The sequence below is a fragment of the Cinclus cinclus genome, chromosome 4, assembly GCF_963662255.1.
Source record: "Cinclus cinclus chromosome 4, bCinCin1.1, whole genome shotgun sequence".
NCBI lineage: Eukaryota > Metazoa > Chordata > Aves > Passeriformes > Cinclidae > Cinclus > Cinclus cinclus.
The window spans coordinates 68,441,775-68,448,350 of record NC_085049.1 but is presented as its reverse complement, the minus strand read 5'-3'; the positions used below and the strand labels follow the sequence as shown (position 1 = coordinate 68,448,350).

At 42.4% G+C, this 6,576-nt stretch overlaps 1 pseudogene; it reads right to left on the bottom strand.

The window, feature by feature from the left end:
• Positions 1-448: 448 nt before the first annotated feature.
• LOC134043337 (single-stranded DNA-binding protein, mitochondrial-like) lies at positions 449-2,962 on the bottom strand (annotated as a pseudogene).
• Between the last annotated feature and the right edge of the window lie 3,614 nt (positions 2,963-6,576).

Genomic DNA, 6,576 nt, shown 5'->3' with positions numbered 1-6,576 from the left:
CCAATAGTTCTGCTTTAAACTTACTGTCCAGCTGGCTTAGTGAAGGAAAAACAGGGAACGACAGTTACAGAACAGAGGAGGGATGTCAACAGTGAGAGGGGATCAGGCTGGCAGACCCTGCAGACAGGAGAGAGATTAAAGCAGCCAAGGACAGAAGGTTTGAAAATGGTTGAAGATGCAAAATGTGACTCCCATTTATATATTCATCAGCTCAAGAATTGATACAGCTGCCTGGGGTATCTTTACTTTTAAGAAGAAAAAGGAAAGGAATCCAAAAGATCTAACAGAGAGAAAGCACATGGGAAAACAGAACACACAGATGCACCCACTAGGTAACGAACATTTTAATTATTTCTTAAAGAAACTACATCAATATATGTGATTACAGAATTACGAAGCACTGAAAAATGAAAGGAATGAAATAGCCTGGATCCAAGCACTAAGGACATCACACCTTGTCTCTCATTGAGCTGTCACTCAGAAAAATCACATTATTTGAGAAGAAATGAAAAAAAATAATCTTGAGCATTGCTGTGCCTTGTTGCAGATTTCATGCCATGAATCCCAGGTGTTTGTGTTAAAATAAGTGGCTAAGATGTGGATTTTGGAACAGAATAATAGTTCATAAAACAAAACAGTGTCCAATACAGGGTTTTTTTTCTACGTCCCCTGAAAGCAGGCAGTTCAAGGTGATCATATATACTATGAAACAACTGTGCTAAAGCTGATGAAAAGCTGCTGAACAAAGACACTAGAAACATTTTTAAATAATGGTTTAATTATTTGACTACAATCTCTATCAGTTACAGCTTTTGTCATGTTCAGTCTGCACACTACCTTGTCAACAGCCTATAGGACTATGGGAAGCTCCTACTTCATCAAGCCTAAGGAATTTCCAAAGCAACTTGAGACTGGGCCTTTTGAACAAGAAACCAATAGGAAAATACTAATTTTAAAAGAGAATTGATTCTCTCTTCCAGTAACTTATAGCACTGCTAGCTTTTAAAGAGGCTGCAGAAGCATCCAGGAATATGACTATTCGTTTTCCCTTTTTCCCCATTCCTTTTCCTCTGTCCTATTTTTTAGACATACTTTTGTAACAGAAGTGTTTGCTCTACTACCCAATTCTTTTATCCCTCACTCAAAGGGAACACAGTAGCAGCTCTATCTGCAATAAAGATGTAGGATACTCAGACTATTTTAAGACTCAAGGAAAAAGCTGAGTTTCCTAGTTTTTCTTGTAGTGTCAATCCAAGGCACAAATCTACTCCTTGTCCATTCTGTGGGGTAAGCAAATGACACCAACAGTTTGCAACTGTATACTCTCATTTTTGGTGTGTTCACTAGCAGTGCCAGAGGAAATCTGGTACACACTATCCACTCTCTCCAAGTCCCTGAGTGTGGATACTGAGGATGAAGACAAACCAAATCCATTTCAGAGGTCCAGCCTGCCCTTTCCATTTTAAAAGGGGCAAGGGGCACCTTGGTGCTTTGCTCTTTACCTGCTATAATTGTTGTGGTCTGTCACTTCACATTTTTCTTATCTATATATTCACCATAATCTGTCTTCCCTTCAACAAAGGTTCAAGGCCTGAAAAAAACCAATAAATTTATTTTGGTCAGAGAACTGTGCTGCTGTTTTCCACTCTGTAATTATAAACTGGTCTGGGTTGAAATGGGATCCTAAAGACCATATGTTGCACACCCCTGGCCATGGGCAAGAATGCCATCCACTATATCAGGCTGCTCAAAGCCCCATCCAGCCTGACTTTGAACAATTCCAGGGATGAAGCATCCACAGCTTCTCTGGGCAACCTGTGCTGGGACCTCACTACCTTGACAGCAAGGCTTACATCCATATGTCCAACCTAAATTTCCCCTCTTTCACTTGGAGCCCGTGACTCCTTGTCTTATCACTACAATTCCTGACGAAAAGGCTGAATTCAGAATCCTGATTCAAACTACACAGGCTTTTGTATCAGTTGTTTGTAGCAGTTCTGCTAACTTGTTTTATGGCACCTGTATATTACTACAGTTCCTGGTCACCATAATTACTGTAGTAATCTGTTATTAAGGCATTGCATCCTCACCCACATTTGTTACTCACTTACTCATTCCTCACATACTGATAGGTGACATCCCTGAGGCCCGGTCTGAAGACAGATATCCTGTGCCATGTCATCTTCCAACTGATGTCACCTAAGGTACACAGAAGTAACAGATCTGGATGCCAAATCCTCTTTGTGATACAAGACTCAGAAATTAGTTTAAACACATTAGTATTCTCAGATTATGAGAAGTGATTTGAAAACAGGAGTATAGTAGCATTGCATCTCCCACTTCACTCCAGAACTAAATGTTCAATTCATCCATGTCCAAACAAATTCTTGTGCAGAAGCGCAGTTCAAACCAAGACATTGCTTTTACTGTAAGACAGTACTCATGCTATTATTTTTTTTCCCCTCAGACACTCCACACTGAATAGAATTTAGAGAATGAGACATCTGTAGATGCAAACTGATGACAGAATTAATGAGAAAATTATTTTTCTCATCCTGAAATACAAGTAAGAGTACGGAACCTGCCTCTGACAAACTCCACCAGTGACAAACTGTCCACTCAACACACTCTTCTCTCCTCCTGAGGAAGGTCAACAGCAGATCTCTCTTCCATATATGCTGCTGGGGATCAGTAAGAGACACACAAACTGCACCAGCATCTCTGCTGACCTCAAAGGAACCTACCTGCACCCCAGAGATTTGCATGTGTGGTGCTGCTGACCTTGCAGCCGTGACCTGGGACATGTTGCTCATGCAGACTCACCTCCCTGGCTCCCTTCACTATCTCCTGTTTGCCACATCTCATTGGTTGTGAGGGAAAACATGGTAATGTGATTTTTTCCTTCCACTTGCCTCATGATAGGGTCCTGTCCAACCCAACCAAACAGCTGAACATGATTCATGACTGAAACAAGAGAGACCAAACACACATACAGGTGAATTACGATGTTTCTAAGCATGGCAAGCCATCAGTCAAGCAGCTTTTCTCATAGGCTAGGATCACAATTTTCTGTACCTCCTAAGCACTTTCTAAGCTCTTGTGACATTTGGCTTTTTCTGGCCCCAGCAGATGGTTGACTGTTTCTGAACTGTCATTATCACAGTGAAATAACTGATTTTAAAAGCCAAAGGTTCCTTATTCTTTCTATTCCATCTCTTTCACAAACACATCCTTGTATCACTTGAGACAAATTTGCATTTAATTATCTTGACTTTTATTTGTTTCATAATGATAAAACACAATGCACAGCAGTACTTTTGAAACAGGGTTGCATTACTATACTCCATCCTCTGAATGAGAGAGTAAATTTTTTACACTGGTACCAGGCCTAGGAAGACACAGTCTATCTCTTCTCCATGTTCAAGGACAACTGGAAGAGGTCAGACAAGTATCCCTTATGCACAATGAATATGTGAAGTGAATAGAGAAAGCTGAAGTACACCTGGAGCAAATTCTCCCACCCAGAGGTGCCTTTACAGCTCAATGTATACACTGCTCTGCCTATTTTCATAGATCTTTTAAATCATCAATGCTCATTGCTAATTAGGGTTTAATGAATTCAGGGACTTCAGGAATACATCCTGAAATGAGCACATTCTCAAAGCACAGATTTATCTGGGCCAGCAGACCCTTCTCAACTTCTTAAAAAAGGATATTTTGCATGGTCTTGTCAGTATGGCTTACTCTGCAGCTCGGTATTTAAAGAAGAGAGTGATATGCCCAATGCAATCCTTTGTTCAGCAATACAGAGACCACAGGCAAATTAAGAGGTACAAACAGTGTCCACCACAGAAATGAGACCATCTTTATTCCCTGCTCCCTTTGGCATCTCTCCCCAGGTCCTCCTGACATCCACTGCATGGCACGGGGTTCACCAGACTCGTGTACATCATTTCTGGCACAGAACACATCACCCACAGTGTGCCCACCACGTGCCAGCAGCTGTGTTAGACAGCAATGCCCTTTCAACCCTGAGCCTTCTGTAGTATTTTGGAATTCTAAATCTTTCCCCCATTTCAGGCCTGACTCACTGGCCTCGATGCAGAACAGCTCTGCAGAGTGAGGAGGAAGGAGCTCTCCTCCTCCTCAGCTCGGGGGCTGGCAGCAGCAGCAGCAGCCTTAGAGTGCTGATCATTCTTGCCACTTTTTGTGGAGGTGTCAGGGAGAAAACAGCTAATGTCTGGTGAGGAAATCAACAGAGAAGAAGCAATTGTCCTCATTTTGCTCATCTCTGCCTTTTCATGCTCAATTTAAAAAACCTGTTGGGCAGAGTGGGCCCAGAGAGCTGATTACAGAGCAGTCTCTTTGGAAAGTATCATCAGGCAGGTATTCTGAGGCCTCCTATACACAGAGGAAGACTCATCCCCCACCTTATTTACCAAATACCTTCACATAAAATGTCTTTCTTCCCCAGGTAGTTCATCTGTTTGAGCAGAGCTACTGTTTTCTTCTCAACAGAGAAGGACTCAGTGTTTGGAGCTGACAGGATACAGGTGCATTTGCAAACTGTCAGCAAGAACCAAGGCAAGAACAAGAAACAAGCTTGATCAGAGATGACAGCCATAGTTTATCCTGCCACTGCCAAAATGGAACACTCCATGGTGCTTTTGTTCTCTGCTTGAATCTGGAATGGGGCAAGACTGCATTCTGAGGTCAAAAGATTGCCATGCAAAAGCTTGTGACTGGACCAGGAGAGGCAAAAGAAGCAGATCTCTGCCCTGCAGAAAAGGGACTTTGCTAAACTATGATGTTCCCTCCAAATAGCACGAGAAAGGCTACAAAAGCTTTTAGTGGAATACCCTGCCTATAGCTAAGTCCTAACAGGAGAAAATGCAATCCCAAGACAGCATGCTAAGGGGGTTTGCACCCCCAGGGATTATTTTCACTGTGTCTGACACATTTCCCAGGGATATTCAATTAGAGGGTCAATTCCGTAGGAGGTGTGAGCGTGCTTTCACGCTTTTCCCTGCCAATGGAAGCACCTCATAGGAAAGCTGTAAAGTGACTGGAGACTCCTGCACTTCCTTCCACATACTGCTAGCAACCTTGTCTGTCTGTGATGTCTTGGTTTTGCTGCATATTCACATACCATCATCTTCAGAAGAGGCCCTTTCATTACCAAAGTAAAGACCAAATCAAGCCTTCCCTTCTGCTTCCACTGATACTTTAAGTGGAGGAAACTTGTCTACTACAGAACCACATGGGAGACTTCCTCAAGTCAGTATTTCTGTTTAAAAATCCAGCATCAATTCAAACAAACAAAAAAGCCAAACAAACAAAACAACTTCTAGGGGACACCAAACACTTAATCAAAAGTTTTTAGATTGCCTCCTCCCACACTTCAGTGTCACCATCATGTTCCTTGGTGATATTCATCCATCACTGCAAATGGCTCTAACTGGGAAGTGGTAAGAGCGGGCTCATCTAGTACCTGCTCCCTGGAATTTGCCACACTGACCATAAGCCAGGACTGACACTGCACTCTCAGCTAACACCCAAGTAAAAGCTTAGCTATTCAACATTTTCTGCCATGTGTCCTTTGAAAGCCGTTTCTTCAGAAACCAATAAGCAAGAAGGTGATTTTTCCCTCCAAAATTCGGGGGTGTGAGTTGCTTAGAAGGCTGCACAATAATTGCAATGACATCTAGGAGTGCATAAGGAACTAACAATGACTTGAGTTTCAGCACTGTAATTTCTGCAAGTGTCATGTCTCAGGTTAAGGCTTCCTGGCAAAATTGCACTCATGAAAGATAACTGGGAGAGCTGGACTGTAGGGGTTTTTTGTTCTGCATTACTAATTACATTCCCTTAGGCAGTGGATGAACTCAGAGAAGAGTGCTAAAAGGTTTCTCAAGCACAGCACAGGCTGGGGGGGCTGTTGAAGACGTGACATCCAAACCTCCATGCTTTACCTCCCACTGCAGTCACAATAAGTGGCCTTCCACATCTCTCTCTGACATAAACACCATCAGACACAGCTACTGTTCACATTTCCGTTGATCTCTTAACCTCCAGATTTTCACTTTTCATGGCAATATCCCGCTACCAAGTTTTGTTTGATGATCTCCATACCTTACCTGTTTGTGTTCTCCAGGACTTCAACCTTCTTACGCAGCTCACTGTTTTCATTTGAGCAGGTCTCAACTCTGGAGACGGCACAATGAAAGAGAAATAGAAAAACATCAGTTATTTATTGAAGTGATTGTAAGACAAGCTACACTTGCTTTCACTGAGAGCTCTGTGATCTTGCCTACATTCAAAGAAACATTACACCAATGAACTTCAGTCGTAATATTTAATCACGCTCCATCGTCTGAAGCACACAGCAGAAGTTGCATTACCTGTCTGGCAAATGCCATGCTTCTGAAATCAGAGCCTCAAATTTCAAGTTGATGAGGGCAAATAAGCCACAAGATTAAAGACAGGGCTCAAGACTGTCCCAAGATACTACCCATTGCCAAACTCTCCCTAGAAATCCCCAAACTAAAGGAGACTGTCATGTAACGTGTAAGAGGT